General features: G+C 46.6%; 1 long non-coding RNA gene across 2 annotated transcripts in view; it reads left to right on the top strand.

Moving 5' to 3' along the window:
* Positions 1-12,600, top strand: part of LOC139556671 (uncharacterized) — a 21,305-nt gene extending 8,705 nt beyond the window's left edge. Inside the window, exons 1-3 of one of the 2 annotated variants that reach the window (XR_011671163.1) lie at positions 870-3,707; positions 9,705-9,775; positions 9,932-12,600. This is a non-coding gene — a long non-coding RNA (uncharacterized lncRNA). Of the gene's footprint in view, positions 1-869; positions 3,708-9,704; positions 9,776-9,931 lie in introns of those variants that run through there. The other variant, XR_011671164.1, reaches the window with a different exon arrangement.
* Positions 12,601-16,666: the final 4,066 nt, after the last annotated feature.

Genomic DNA, 16,666 nt, shown 5'->3' on the forward strand with positions numbered 1-16,666 from the left:
TGAGGCTGTTCTGAGGGCAAAAGGGGGTGCGACTCAATATTAGGAAGATGTTCCTAATGTTTTGTGCACTCAGTGTATAGACCAAGCCTATGCCCCCTGTGACATAAGGATTAACTTTACAAACAGAGACTAGAGGGGAGGTACGTGGGTGTGATGAGAAGTGATTAGAGTTTGAAGATACAAAACTACAAAGTTATAGATACCTAAAGAAATGTTGATCTATGAATATTGAACTTTTGTACAAACTGTTCGAAAGATACAAAATCATTATCAATGTACAAGTCATTCAGTGAGGAGCTAAGGAGGTGGGCCCACGGGATGAAGTCTCTAGGGTCAACCATTTCGGGCCTGCAACATCAGTGTTTTCTGTCATCCAATATATAATTATTCTTATATTAGCTGCCCAATAATAATATTGCATGTTTTTAAGTGTGTTAGACCACCCTGCAGGCGTGATCTCTGCAAAACACTTTTACATATCCGAGGGTTTGTCTTGTTCCAGATAAAAGCAGATATGAATTCATATATGGAATAAATAAAACAAAATGTAAGAAAGATAGGAATACATTGAAATGAAGTATAAAAACAATGGTAACACATTCATTTTAATTGTGTTAATTCTTCTGCCCAAATTCCAGCATTCAAAATTCTGCTTCAGGCGGAGTTTGAAGGGAGGAAAATTGGCCTTTTATATAGAGATATTTCAATTCGTGTGCAACCCAGACTCCCAAGTGTTAATATTCCTTTTCTTTCTCTTTACTATTGTCTCTTTTATTCTGTCTCTCTTACTCTTTCTATATCCAACTTCCTCAAGAGGGCTGTCACCATCAGACCGATAAGAATGCTCCGAGTAAGGTAAAGGTTGTCGTGTGTCAGCGTGCCATTGGCCATGTTGTGACGTGAGAGAGATTTGCATTGAGGGTGTTTCTGTGTTATGGCAGAAAACCACAACTGGCTATTGAAGGATATATCTAGGCCTCCACTCCTGTACAACACATGCTGTGTGATCTCCCTCTAACACACTGACACAGGCGTGCTTGACTTTGCAGTTTTATCAGGGATTTCAAGTTCAAATGTGCCTTCAGGAGAATTTCCTCATACAGGTTGGACCGAACAGAACAGTGTGTACGCTGCATATTTCTGATGATAAAAAAGAAGCCAACTTTGAACCAAAAAAGAAGCCAGACTTTGTTTGACATCAGAAGCACCTTTTTAACTTTGTCAACCTTGGCTCTCTCAACTTTTTAGAGAGAGAGAGAATAACAATAGGACTCATGAACCAACTCTAATGTTTGATTTGTTGGCAGGTTAGAGTTTTTCATTATGAATCTTGTTCTGGAGGCAGCTAGCTGGTCACTAGCTGGCACAGCCACAAAGTCATAAAATCACATTTTAAACCTTACCCTAACCTTAACCACACTGCTTACTCTAATGCCTAACCCTAACCTTAAATGAAGATCAAAAAGGAAAAATGTTTTACTTTACAGCTGGCCTATCTAAGGGAAAATCGCTCAGTTCTGCCTCCAAGACAAGACAATAAATGTCAACCTGCGACTTGTTGAGGCCTTTAACCACCAACAATATGTTGTAAGTCACACAAGCAGATATAAAACTTGCACACACACTGTCTGCACACTGTCTGCAGCCCATTCAAATAGAGCAGACACACTCGACAGACAGTCACCCTCTTATCTCTGTCTGTCTGCACGGAAAATAACCCTGACACGCACACACTCATATTACACACAAATATTTTTTGGGTGACACAATTGGAGACATGAGCATTGGGCGCGCACACACACACGCACATTATGGCGAAGCATCCCTCTGTTTTATATTCCTTTGACTCCTATCATCCACAGACTCCAACGAAGGGAGTTTAATATTTAATATTATAATCAAAAGGAGAGAGCCTTTATCTAATCTTGATGGAACTGATTAATGTTTCTATAAATAGCTCCATGGGTGTTGGTGATGCTGTGGTCTGTCTGTCTGCCTCTTTCTTTGTCTCCACAGTCCCTGCCTGTCTGTCCGTCCATCTATCAGTCTGTCTGTGCACTGTGTTCCTGCTCTATGACAGTCTGTAAGGGCTTCTCACGTCAAGGGCCAATGACGACAGACACTCTCTGACTCATTCCTCCACAATGTAGCCTGAATACACTCCCAACCTGTTACCCTGGCTTGAATAAACAGGCATTACACAGATACACACACTCATACAGTACATAAACTCTCTGACACACACACACACAGACACTAGTGGGAATGTCATTTTGGTTCCACATTTTGTACGCTTGAGCACATGTCCTAGACCTAGAGACTACTGAAAAATAAATATAAAAAAACTGGTAGTTAAATCCAAGGGCTGTTCATAATGCTGGAATTTCAATAGAAAATGCTTGTTCTATAGGGAATTGTGATGCACCTGTATACATTGACTGGTTTGAAATGACAGGGCTATAAACTGTTGAATGAACGGCCCTCTCCTGACCGCTGCTTGATGACATCACAATAGGTTCTGTCGGTCAAGTACACACATGGACCAATGCCTTGGTGTGGTTGAGTGATATGAACGCAGTGTGTTTGGAACACAACAAGATTCACATTTAGGGGACAAATCCCCTTCATCTCTTCCTTTTTTAATTTGTGTGTGTCACAAAGTCTATAGTAGGTCACTGGGTTCAAGTGTGTACTATCGTGCATAGACGTTTGAGAGTGACTAACCTCTCCACCCTTCTCATTTTTGCACATCACTAACTGTTGTGCAACCAATGGTGAGACTACAAGAACATTCACAATATAGTTTACTGTTCTCTCCCTCATCCTCTCTGTAGTTTTCTATTGTAGAAAAATAAATAAGAAATAGTACACCCGTGTGGTTTCAGACACTCCCTCCCTACCTCCCCCATCTGTGTAAACAAACACTTCAAGTCGACTCAATGGGAGATATGGTTTTATGACACATTTGGATTTAAAATAAGCAATCAAGGTGAAATGTATCCTTGTTTGTCCCTCTAGGCGATATACTCCTCAGGTGAGAGAGAAAGGTGTGCATGAAATAACTCAAGGACACACAAACACACTAGCAGGGCATAAATAATGTCCAGAGAGTGAGACATGCCTGTGTTGAGAACAATCATTCCTCACCACCTTCCATTGTGTAAAGGGGCGGTGCAGCAAAATTCTGTGAAAACACTGAATATTTTGAGAACCACATTGTTATATAATCCCTAGTCTTGCTTTGCCATATCTCCGAAATCACGTCGTTGTCACGCCTCCCTTGGAGGTCGGGAGAATTTTGATTGCAAAAATGGTTTGAATGGTCCGCTGGCTCCCAGTGGCAAGATTTTGATTGGATGTTACATTTCACGAACCCTCCGCCCACATGCACATAGAAAGTCTTGTGTCTTGTGCGTCACTGTTTTCCAACCAGATAGTTGTTTCCTATGTTAGTTTCAAGCACTAGTGTTCAAGTTATCAAGTGTGGCCGACAATCTGCAATTTATATTTATTGATATTGGCTGTGGATTACGCTGGTAAAGTCAAATGTCACAACTCGTTTGACAAACACACTTTTTTTCCTTGTCTCCATTTGTCTACATGGCTGCTGGCTGCTCTTTGCTACCACCCAACATTTTGTGAAGATTGCCCATTGTTTTGTTTTTGTAAGGACCCAAAAAACAGTACTAGTGGGAGAACCTGTTCAAGTAAGTAAATCAATTTTTAAAATAAAAAAAACGTGATGTATTATTAACTAGCTAGCTGGCTACATTAGGCCACTTTGTAGGCTAACTCAACTGAACTGCTAGCTACTTAGCTAACTTTATACACTGTTTAGCTAAGTGAATTAAATGTCATCAGCTAGCTAACTTCCTATTAGCTAGCATCCCTTCTTGATGTAATCATTGGGTGTTTCTCAATGCATACTACCGTGATCAAAGCATGCAAATTGGACCATGGGAATTGACATCTAACTTGCATAATATTAGTTTTAGGTAATTAAACTATCTGGTTAGCTACATTATTACGATTCACATACAGTACAGCTAGCTGATAGTTATGAAGTAAAAGGGTTGTTTTGTGTATATGTTGTTTCATCTCTATTGCCATTGTCCAGGCTGGAAGACAGTTCAGGGAATGGGTAAGTCCAAAGGTCAATAGGAATAACTGGCTAGCTAGCTACAAATACCATAGATGACATTAGTTTTAGGTCATTTTTGCCTGTTTAACTAGCTGGCTAGCTAGATTATTACGATTCACATATCTAGCTGATAATTACGAAGTACAAAGTTTGCTTTGTGTATATCTTGTTTTGTCTATTGTTTCCATTGTCCTGGCTGGAAGAAGGTTCAGTGAATGGGGAGGTGAAGCGTAAGGTAATACAGTACGGGGGAGTGCGAGTGCATCTCAAATGTAATGTTTTATGCATTCTCCACACTCTCATACTCACACTCTCGTACTCAAGAGAGCGTAGTCGGAGTGTCACGACTTCCGCCAAAGTCGGGTCCTCTACTTGTTCGGGCGGCGGTCGGCATCGCCGGTCTTCTAGCCATCATCGATCCACTTTTCATTTTCCATTTGTTTTGTCTTGTTTTCCTCACACCTGGTTTCAATCCCCTCAATCACTTGCTGTGTATTTAACCCTCTGTTTCCCCCCATATCTTTGTGTGGGATTGTTTGTTTCATGTATGCGCACGTTAGGCTGGTTACGTTGGGTTATGTCAACCCGTATTGTATTTTGTGTTCGTTGTGCCGTGTGTTTTTGGTTCACCTAAATAAAGGCTCTGTTTGCTACCCAATATCTGCTCTCCTGCGCCTGACTTCCTTACAGCCATTTACGCATACCTAACAGAATCCCACACCACTACATGGAGTCAGCAGGAGCATGTACCTATGGGAGCGGAGTCGAGGAGCGCGTCCAGGAGCACACGGTGTTGATTCACCATCTCGGCGCCGCCATGGACCGCGTCATCCAGACGATGGACCGCTGGGAGAGACAGGGAGTTCCTCCAGCACCTCCACCAGCACAACAGGCGTTCCCACTACCTGTCCCTCCTGTACCCGGTCCCAGTGGGATGCGTCTCACCCTTCCCGGGGAGTATGATGGGACGGCGGCACGGTGCCAGGGTTTCCTGCTACACCTGGACCTATACCTGGGCACCGTTTACCCGGCTCCCGGGATGGGAGAGGGTGTCCGCCCTCGTCTCGTGCCTCTCAGGGAGAGCTCTGGAGTGGGCCAACGCCGTGTGGTGAGAAGGAGATGCGGCGTTGGAGGACTTCACGGAGTTCACCCGCCACTTCCAATTTCGGACCCTGGCCGCCGGAACGGGATGGAATGACAGGGCCCTTATCGACCACTACCATTGCAGCCTGCGCGAGGATGTCCGTCGGGAGTTGGCCTGCAGCGATACCACTCTTACCTTCGACCAGCTGGTGGACATGTCCATTCGGTTGGATAACCTGCTGGTCACCTGCGGACATCCAGAGAGGGCTCTGTCGATTCCCTCTCCCAGCACCACCGCTCCGGTGCCTATGGAGCTGGGAGGTGCTGTGCTCAGGGAGGCCGGAGGAGGGGCTTTCACGTGTACCATCTGTGGCCGCAGAGGTCACACTGCTGGTCGGTGCTGTGTTGGTTCCTCTAGGGGTCAAGGCAGCAGGCAGAGTACTCTGGCGTCGCCCCAGATGAGCATGCAACACTCTCATCCAGAGCCCTCTGTTGTACACCTGTTTTTGCATGTTTATTTTCCTGAGTTTTCCCCACATTCCCAGCATAAGGCGCTCGTCGATTCAGGCGCGGCTGGGAATTTTATCGACATAGCATTCGCCCAGAGGTTAGGGATACCTATTGTTCCAGTGGCTAGGCCTTTCCCAGTTCACGCTCTGGATAGTCGACCATTAGGGTCCGGGTTAATTAGGGAGGCTACCATTCCCCTGGGCATGGTGACGCAGGGGGGTCACGAGGAGAGAATCCGTCTCTTCCTCATTGACTCTCCTGCGTTTCCCATGGTACTAGGCCTTCCCTGGTTAGCTCATCATGACCCCACCATTTCATGGCAACAGAGGGCTCTCACGGGGTGGTCGCGAGAGTGCTCAGGGAGGTGTTTAGGGGTTTCCGTTGGTGCTACTATGGTGGAAAGTCCAGACCAGGTCTCCACCGTGCGCATTCCCCCCGAATATGCCGATTTGGCTCTCGCCTTCTCCAAAAAGAAGGCAACTCAATTACCACCCCATCGACGGGGGGATTGTGCGATAAATCTCCTGGTAGACGCTGCACTTCCCAGGAGTCACATGTATCCCCTGTCACAGGCAGAGACGGTAGCTATGGAAACATATGTCTCCCAATCCCTGCGTCAGGGGTACATTCGGTCCCCCACTTCACCCGCCTCCTCGAGTTTCTTTTTTTGTGAAGAAGGAGGGAGGTCTGTGCACGTGTATTGACTATCGAGGTCTCAACCAGATCACGGTGAGGTACAGTTACCGGCTGCCGCTCATCGCCACAGCGATTGAGTCAATGCACGGGGCGCGCTTCTTCACCAAATTAGATCTCAGGAGCGCTTACAATCTGGTGCGTATCCGAGAAGGAGACAAGTGGAAGACGGCGTTCAGTACCACCTCAGGGCATTATGAGTACTTCGTCATGCCGTACGGGTTGATGAATGCTCCATCAGTCTTCCAAGCCTTTGTAGACAATATTTTCAGGGACCTGGATGGGCAGGGTGTAGTGGTGTATATTGATGAAATTCTGATATACTCCGCTACACTCGCCGAGCATGTGTCCCTGGTGCGCAGGGTGCTTGGTCGACTGTTGGAGCATGACCTGTACGTCAAGGTTGAGAAATGCTTGTTCTTCCAGCAGTCCGTCTCCTTCCTAGGGTACCGCATTTCTACCTCGGGGTGGAGATGGAGAGTGACCGCATTTGAGTGCGTAATTGGCCGACTCCCACCACGGTAAAGGAAGTGCAGCGGTGCCTCGGGTTTGCCAATTACTACCGGAGGTTTATCCGGGGTTTTGGTCAGGTACCGGCTCCCATTACCTCACTGCTGAAGGGGGGCCCGGGTACGTTTACAGTGGTCGGCTGAGGCGGACAGGGCTTTTGGTCACCTGAGGGCTCTGTTTACCTCAGCTCCCGTGCTGGCCCGTCTGGATCCCTCTTTGGCGTTCATAGTGGAGGTGGACGCGTCCGAGGCTGGGATAGGAGCCGTGCTCTCTCAGTGCTCGGGTATGCCACCGAAGCTCTGCCCCTGTACCTTCTTCTCGAAGAAGCTCAGCCCGGCGGAGCAAAACTATGACCTGGGGGACCGGGAGCTCTTGGCTGTCGTCAAGGCTCTGAAGGCGTGGAGACATTGGCTTGAGGGGTCTAAACACTCTTTTCTCATCTGGACTGACCACCGCAATCTGGAGTACATCCGGGCGGCGAGGAGACTGAACCCTCGCCAGGCAAGGTGGGCCATGTTTTTCACCCGTTTTGTTTTTTCCCTGTCCTACAGACCAGGTTCCCAGAACGTTAAGGCAGACGCACTGTCCCGACTGTATGACACAGAGGAACGGCCCATGGATCCCACTCCCATACTCCCGGCCTCCTGCCTGGTGGCGCCGGTAGTGTGGGAGCTGGACGCGGACATTGAGCATGCGTTACGTGCAGAGCCCGCTCCTCTCCAGTGTCCCGCTGGGCGTCTGTACGTTCCGTCTGTTGTCCGTGACCGGTTGATCTATTGGGCCCACACGTCACCCTCCTCTGGTCATCCTGGGATCGGTCGGATGGTGCGCTGTTTGGCTGGGAAGTACTGGTGGCCTACTTTGGCCAAGGACGTGAGGGTTTATGTTTCCTCCTGCTCGGTGTGCGCACAGTGTAAGGCTCCTAGGCACCTGCCCAGAGGGAAGCTACACTCCTTACCCGTTCCACAGCGGCCTTGGTCGCACCTGTCGGTGGATTTTCTGACCGATCTCCCCCCTCACAGGGAAACACCACGATCCTGATCGTTGTGGATCGGTTCTCTAAGTCCTGCCGTCTCCTCCCGCTGCCCGGTCTCCCTATGTTTACGCACGTCTTCCGGCACTACGGGGTGCCTGAGGATATAGTGTCTGATCGAGGTCCCCAGTTCACTTCAAGGGTTTGGAAGGCGTTCATGGAACGTCTGGGGGTCTCGATCAGCCTTACCTCGGGGTTTCATCCCGAGAGTAATGGGCAGGTGGAGAGAGTGAACCAGGATGTGGGCAGGTTTCTGCGGTCGTATTGCCAGGATCGGCCGGGGGAGTGGGCAGCATTCGTGCCCTGGGCCGAGATGGCTCAGAACTCGCTCCGCCACTCCTCCACTAACCTCTCCCCCTTCCAGTGCGTACTGGGATACCAGCCAGTTCTGGCGCCTTGGCATCAAAGTCAGACCGAGGCTCCTGCGGTGGACGACTGGTTCAGGCGCGCGGAGGAGACATGGGTCGCCGCCCATGTTCACCTCCAGCAGGCCGTGCTGCGCCAGAAAACCAGCGCAGACCGTCACCGCAGTGAGGCCCCGATGTTCGCACCGGGTCACCGGGTCTGGCTCTCTACCCGAAACCTTCCCCTCCACCTGCCCTGCCGGAAGCTGGGCCCGCGGTTTGTGGGGCCATTCAAAGTCCTGAGGAGAGTGAACGAGGTTTGTTATGGGTTACAGCTTCCCACCGATTACCGTATTAACCCCTCGTTCCATGTGTCTCTCCTCAGGCCGGTGGTGGTTGGCCCGCTCCAGGAGTCTGAGGTGCGGGAGGTTCCTCCGCCCCCTCTGGACATCGAGGGGGCCCCGGCGTACTCCGTTCGCTCTATACTGGATTCGAGGCGTCGTGCGAGGGGCCTTCAGTACCTCGTGGAGTGGGAGGGGTACGGTCCGGAGGAGAGGTGCTGGGTTCCGGTGGAGGACGTGTTGGACCCTTCAATGCTGCGGGAGTTCCACTGTCTCCGTCCGGATCGCCCTGCGCCTCGCCATCCAGGTTGTCCCCGAGGCCGGCGTCGTCAAGGGGGGGGGGGGGTACTGTCACGACTTCCGCCTAAGTTGGGTCCTCTCCCTGTTTGGGCTGTGGTCGACGTCGCCGGTCTTCTAGCCATCATCGATCCGCTTTTCATTTTCCATTTGTTTTGTCTCGTTTTCCTCACACCTGGTTTCAATCCCCTCAATCACTTGTTGTGTATTTAACCCTCTGTTTCCCCCCATGTCTTTGTGTGGGATTGTTTGTTCCATGTATGCGCACGTTACGCTGGTTATGTGGTTATGTCAACCCGTATTGTATTTCGTGTTTGTTGTGACGTGTGTTTTTGGTTCGCCTAAATAAAGGCTCCGTTTGCTACCCAATATCTGCTCTCCTGCGCCTGACTCCCTTACAGCCATTTACGCATACCTAACACGGAGAATGCATCCGAAGCATTAGAGTGTAGAGCACAGTAGTACGCATATTGTGAAACACCCATTGTAAATGAAAAACACAGTCTCCAAATGCATTTGTAAATAACAGCCATGGAAGAGGGTGACATTGCAGCTCCAGCTGTCAGTAAAGGGAGAGTGTAGGCTACTGGATAGGGCAGGTCATTTTGTTGGAGGGCATTATGAAAATATTCTCCAGTTCCAGTCCCCAGAGGGGAAAACTGAGGACAGAGAGATAATAGCAACATAATATTCAGTGCTGTCTTATTTTAGTAAAATTAATCTTGTTTCTTTGTGATGTTTTCTGTCCTCAGATATGGAAAGCTGTGAAGGCCTGTTTGCAGATGAAGAGAGAGGTCCCAATGAATGTCCCAAGAGACTAGGGGTATTTCCTATATGCCATGGGCTATTCTGTATGTGTAGGCCTAGCTATGTTAGCACATTTTGTATACAAAAATACAGTTAAACATCACACACAATGAATAATGTCACGCCCTGATCTGTTTCACCTGTCTTTGTGCTTGTCTCCACCCCCCTCCAGGTGTCGCCAATCTTCCCCATTATCCCCTGTGTACTTAGACCTGTGTATTATGTTTGTCTGTTGCCAGTTTGTCTTGTTTGTCAAGCTTACCAGCGTTTGTCTTGTCATCTCCTGTCTTTTCTCAGGCTCTCTTTTTCTCGCCTTCCTGGTTTTTGACCCTTGTCTGTGCTGACCCTGAACCCGCCCGCCTGACCACTCTGCCTGACCCTGACCCTGAGCCTGCCTGCCATCCTGTACCTTCCCCTATCTGGATTTCCGACCTCTGCCTGACCTGACCCTGAGCTTGCCTGCCGTCCTGTACCTTTGCCTCTGTTGCTGTAATAAACATTGTTACTTCGACACGGTCTGCATCTGGGTCTTAGCTTATCCTGATGTATAAACCTATTACAATTGGAGAAGGCCAACCCTGCTGGAGGTCTGCTGGGTGTGCAGGGTTCTATTTCAGCCCAGCAATACTTGTTGAATCTAATGATTTGATAATCTAGTATACTATTGATCGGCTGGAATAGAAGTCTGCTCACCCAGTAGATCAGGGGAGCAAGTTTGGCCACCGCTGGCATGGAGTTTTTTTTGTTGTTAACCTGTCTAGCCCCGCGGAACCCCCCCCCCACATTCCACTGAAAAGGCAGCGCGCGAAATTCAAAATATATATTTTTGAAATATTTAACTTTCACACATTAACAAGTCCAATACAGCAAATGAAAGATAAACATCTTGTGAATCCAGCCAACGTGTCCGATTTTTTAAATGTTTTACAGCGAAAACACCACGTATATTTATGTTAGCTCACCACCAAATACAAAAAAGCACAGACATTTCTTTCACAGCACAGGTAGCTTGCACAAAACCCCCAAATAGAGATAGAATTAGTCACTAACCAAGAAACAACTTCATCAGATGACAGTCTTATAACATGTTATACAATAAATCTATGTTTTGTTCGAAAAATGTGCATATTTGAGGTATAAATCATAGTTTTACATTGCAGCTACAATCACAAATAGCACCGAAGCAGCTAGAACAATTACAGAGACCAACGTGAAATACCTAAATACTCATCATAAAACATTTATGAAAAATACATGGTGTACAGCAAATGAAAGACAAACATCTTGTGAATCCAGCCAATATTTCAGATTTTTTAAGTGTTTTACAGCGAAAACACAATATAGCATTATATTAGCTTACCACAATAGCCAAACACACAACCGCATTCATTCACCGCAAAGGTAGCGATAGCGAAAAAAACAGCAAAAGATATAAATTTATTCACTAACCTTGACATACTTCATCAGATGACAGTCCTATAACATCATATTACACAATACAGATATGTTTTGTTCGAAAATGTGCATATTTAGCGGTACAAATCGTGGTTTTACAATGTGAATACGTAGCCAAACTGCACAAAATTATCCGGATATATTTCTGACACTCACCTAATCTAATCAAAGAACTCATCATAAACTTTACTAAAAAATACATGTTGTACAGCAAATGAAAGATACACTAGTTCTTAATGCAATCGCCGTGTTAGAATTATAAAAATAACTTTAGTACGACATACAGCTTACGTTATAGCGAGACAGCGCCTGCAATGAGGGCGGAGAATAGTACTAAACATTTTCCACAGAAATACGAAATAACATCATAAATGGTTCCTACTTTTGCTGAGCTTCCATCAGAATCTTGTACAAGGGGTCCTTTGTCCAGAACAATCGTTGTTTGGTTTTAGAATGTCCTTTTCTCCTGTCGAATTAGCAACCAAAGCTAGCCAAGTGGCACGAAGCTGTCCATCTTCACCAAATGCAGAGAACGGAAACCGCCAAAACTCCCGATAAACATTCAATAATCTGATAAAACTATATTGAAAAAACATACTTTACGATGATATTATCACATGTATCAAATAAAATCAAAGCCGGAGATATTAGCCGTCTATAACGAAAGCTTTTCAGAACGCAATCCAGGGTGCCTTCCCGCGCCTTGCTGAACAAAGGAAATAGTGGTCACGTCATTCCAAGAGCTCTTGTTCGACCTCAGATCAAGCTAGACACCCCATTCCACCTCTCACTGCCTCTTGACATCTAGTGGAAGGCGTATGAAGTGCATGTATATCCATAGATTTCAAGCAAATGAATAGGAAGGCCCTGGAACAGAGCCTCGATTTCAGATTTTTCACTTCCTGACAGGAAGTTTGCTGCAAAATGAGTTCTGTTTTACTCACAGATATAATTCAAACGGTTTTAGAAACTTGAGAGTGTTTTCTATCCAATAGTAATAATAATATGCATATTGTACAAGCAAGAATTGAGTACGAGGCAGTTTAATTTGGGAACGATTTTTTACAAAGTGAAAACAGCGCCCCCCTATCCCAAAGAAGTTTTAACCTGAAATGATGCTTTAGTGATAATGGTCTACTTGTTACTACTCAATTATCTATTGTTGTTTAGACTAAGATGCTTAATCTTTACGAGTTAGCTTATTTGTACATTTTGAAGTAATGAAGTGTTGATTGTTTGAAGTGAAGTGTTTTAATTCTTAAACTATTATTCAAAATGAACTAGTGTCACATATCACAATCCTGCAATAAAGAGGGGAAGGGGTTTGTTCTCTGTGTTGTATTCACAAATGAACATTTCCTTTTTGTCTAATCTTATAATCTCCAATCTGTTTTATTTTATTGTCACTCTCTCAGTATCAGCTATGTGAATCCATTTTGCAGCATATCATATAGCATGTGTCACTGGTGTAAAGAGGAGTAGGCAGGAGGCAGTCTCAGGTTAAGAACTACTGAGTTTATTTATGCACCATAGATCAAAGCGGGACGAAACCCAAATGCTGTTTTGCTGTGTGTGTAATGATGACAAGACAAGTCCGGGGTTGACGAGTGTAGATTCGGCAGCAGCTAGAAGGCCGGCGACACCGAACGCCTGAGCTGGACAGGAGGGGGAGCCAAAGCGAAGGCTGGTGTGATAGCGTGCATCGCCAATGCAGCCATAGGCCTACAGTGTGATTGCATTACTGGCCTTATGGGCATCTGTCATCCGAAGCAGAGAATAGCTAAACTCACACATTGTTTACATGTTGAGCTATAGGTTCTCAATTTAAAATGACACCAGAAGACAATATATATGAGGCAAACCATATACCAGATGTCTTTTAAGTGCTGCATTACAGGTAGCACTTTATAAGGTTAATTTATTTTAGCAATGTTGCTTGCAAAATGATTGCAGTTGGTCCCATAGATAGACAGTACATGGTGCTCTATGTATCCCTGACCCTAGATAAGCTAAAGACTGGGCTAACACAGCTAACCCTTTAGGTGAATAATATGTTTTTATCAACATTTGGTTGGCTTATAATCGTGAGAGAAATGTTACTAGCTAGTAACTAGCTAGTGAGTTATACCTAGGTAGCTTACAATGTTAGCTGACTTTTCTCAAATCAAATGTCATTGAGGCTAGCTACTTTTTGCCCCTCCTGCTAGCTTTTACAGCCAAATATCACTTCAGAAACGTTAAAATAAAAATATATAGATATGGCCAGCATTGTAGGCCATTTCTCCCCTCTTGCTGCAGCTTTAGCTCACCTTGAAATAACAGAAATGCTGTGAAAACCAGCGTGCTGAAAACTTTCTAAAATGTTTTGTCACCAGCTCCTTGTAGTTGGCCAGTGTTTCCAACTATTTCTCAGCAGTGGTGTAAAGTACTTAAGTAAAAACACTTGAAAGTACTACTTAAGCAGTTTTTGGGGTTATGTGTACTTTACTTTACTATTCATATTTTTGACTACTTTTACTTTTATTTCACTACATTCGTAAAGAAAATTATGTACTTTTTACTCCATACATTTTTCCTGACACCTAAAAGTACTCGTTACATTTTCAATGGTTAGCAGGACAGAAAAAATGTCTAATTCACACACTTACAGTGGGGCAAAAAAGTATTTAGTCAGCCACCAATTGTGCAAGTTCTCCCACTTAAAAAGATGAGAGAGGCCTGTAATGTTCATCATAGGTACACTTCAACTATGACAGACAAAATGAGAAACAAAAATCCAGAAAATCACATTGTAGGATTTTAATGAATTTATTTGCAAATTATGGTGGAAAATAAGTATTTGGTCACCTACAAACAAGCAAGATTTCTGGCTCTCACAGACCTGTAACTTCTTCTTTAAGAGGCTCCTCTGTCTGGCACTTACGTTTGTAGCTTCACGGTCGTTTGTTGTTTTGTTTAGTTTTGTTATAAGTGTTCGTTTTGTGTTTCACTCGTCTCTAATAAAAGAGAATGTATTTTTCACACGCTGCGCCTTGGTCCACTCATTATCCTCAAGACGATCGTGACAGAATTACCCACCAAACCGGGACCAAGCAGCATGTCAAGCGGCAGCAGGAACATACACAGGATTTATGGCAATGGGAGCAGGATCTGGACTATACTACGTGGGAGGAGATCGACAGGTGGGCGATCGACCCAGGGCGAATGCCGGAGCCCGCCTGGGATTCTCTGGAACAGTGCGAGGAGGGATACCGGCGAATGGAGGCAGCACGACGACGCGGTAGGAAGCCTGTGAGTCAGCCCCAAAAAATTATTGGGGGGAGGCTACAAGGGAGTGTGGCGAAGTCAGGTAGGAGACCTGCGCCAACTCCCCGAGCTTACCGTGGAGCGCGAAAGTACGGGCAGACACCGTGTTATGCGGTAGAGCGCACGGTGTCTCCTGTACGAGTGCATAGCCCGGTGCGGGTTATTCCACCTCCCCGCACTGGCAGGGCTAGATTGGGCATTGAGCCAGGTGCCATGAAGCCGGCTCAACGCGTCTGGTCTCCAGAGCGTCTCCTCGGGCCGGCATACATGGCACCAGCCTTACGCATGGTGTTCCCGGTTCGCCTACACAGCTCAGTGCGGGTTATTCCACCTCCCTGCACTGGTCGGGCTACGGGGAGCATACAACCAGGTAAGGTTGGGCAGGCTCAGTGCTCAAGGGAGCCAGTAGGCTGCACGGTCCGGTATTTCCGGCGCCACCTCCCCGCCCCAGCCCAGTACCACCAGTGCCTACACCACGCACCAGGCTTCCTGTGCGTCTCCAGAGTCCTGTTCCTCCTCCACGCACTAGCCCTGTGGTGCGTGTCTCCAGCCTATTACCACCAGTGCCTACACCACGCACTAGGCCTAATGTGCGTCTCCAGGGTCCAGAATGCCCTGTTCCTTCTCCCCGCACTAGCCATCAGGTGCGTGTCCCCAGCCCGGTACCTCCAGTTCCGGTACCACGCACCAAGCCTCCTGTGCGTCTCCGGAGCCCTGTACGCTCCGGAGATTGTATTTTTCACACGCTGCGCCTTGGTCCACTCATTATCCTCAAGACGATCGTGACATCCCCCCACAGTGAGATCTGCTTTGGCTCCTTGATTTGTTGCTAGATGTCGTTTTGTGTGCAACGGCACAGCTGTGGTCCCTAACATTGCGCTTTCGCCCCCTCTCCCGCCGCAAACCCTCTCCCATTGTGCTTCTCTGCCTGTGTGTGCACCATTGCTGTGACTTCTGTTGCACATACAGATTCTCCCACTCGTTTGCGGCAGAATTGAGTAGGAAAAGTTGCTAAATGCTATCAAAACCATAGAAACCCTCAGTGTCAAAACTCCCCAAAGGCAGCCTGAAAAGTAGCTGAATTTGTTGCTAGAATCTTTTACCAATAAAAGTCGCTGGAGGGGTCTGAACTCACTATATATAGCGACAAAGTCACAAAAAATTGGCAACACTGTATACATTTTTTTTTCTCACGCTGTTGCTCCTACCGCACTAATCTGGTGAACACAGTTGGAGCTCTGCCCAAGCAAGGCATTTGATTAGTTTGATGTGTTCCGATGCCTCTGTAGCTGATTTCTGCCATGGCACTTCCCCAGGCTTCCTGTTTTAGGGAAGGACATGACCCCCCCCACTTCTGAAATTGTATATTTGCCCCCCCCCCCCCCAGTTTTATCATTCCACTGTGATACAAAACGTAGCGCCAGTATGCTTTAGGACCATGCAGATGCCTCAGAGCGGTCGGGTAGGCTGTTTTCTGGTTTCAGCCAGGTGGATTTAGGACCACATATCATGCTGACAGGCTGGCTGTGTGAAGGCAAAGCCTCTGAAAAGCTGGCAAATAGGACAAGCACAGGATAGATGAACAGACGCAGCTGCTGTCTGTGTTGTGCTTTTTCTCAGAGTTGTAAAAGCAAGCTGAGCAGAATCTGGCTACTCTTTAGTTGACTGATGTAGCTGGCAAGGTAACTGCTGTTTGACTGAAAAAAAAGTATTCCCAGTGCTAAGCTAGTACTAACTGACATGTTACGTTAGCTAATGTTTCATCCCCTCTCGACTGAAGTGAACTACTAGCAGCTAGTTAGCTAGCTAGTAGCTACCACAGCCAGTTCAGCTCTAGCTAGCCTCTAGCTATCTGTCAGTTAGCATTATCTAACAGCTGGTGTATGTATGGGAATGACTTGTTGCATTAAATGTTAAATGTTTTTTTCCCTTATCAATTTTAGAATACATTTTTTTACAAAAATAACTTATTGAGCTCAGGTGCATCCTGTTTCCATTGATCATCCTTGAGAAGTATCTACAACCATCTCTGCAGCACTTCACCAATCAGGCCTTTATGGTAGAGTGACGGGACGGAAGCCGCCACTCAATAAAAGGCACATGATAGCCCACTTGGGGTTTGCCAAAAGGCACCTAAAGGACACTC

Source organism: Salvelinus alpinus, chromosome 27, assembly GCF_045679555.1.
Source record: "Salvelinus alpinus chromosome 27, SLU_Salpinus.1, whole genome shotgun sequence".
Lineage (NCBI taxonomy): Eukaryota > Metazoa > Chordata > Actinopteri > Salmoniformes > Salmonidae > Salvelinus > Salvelinus alpinus.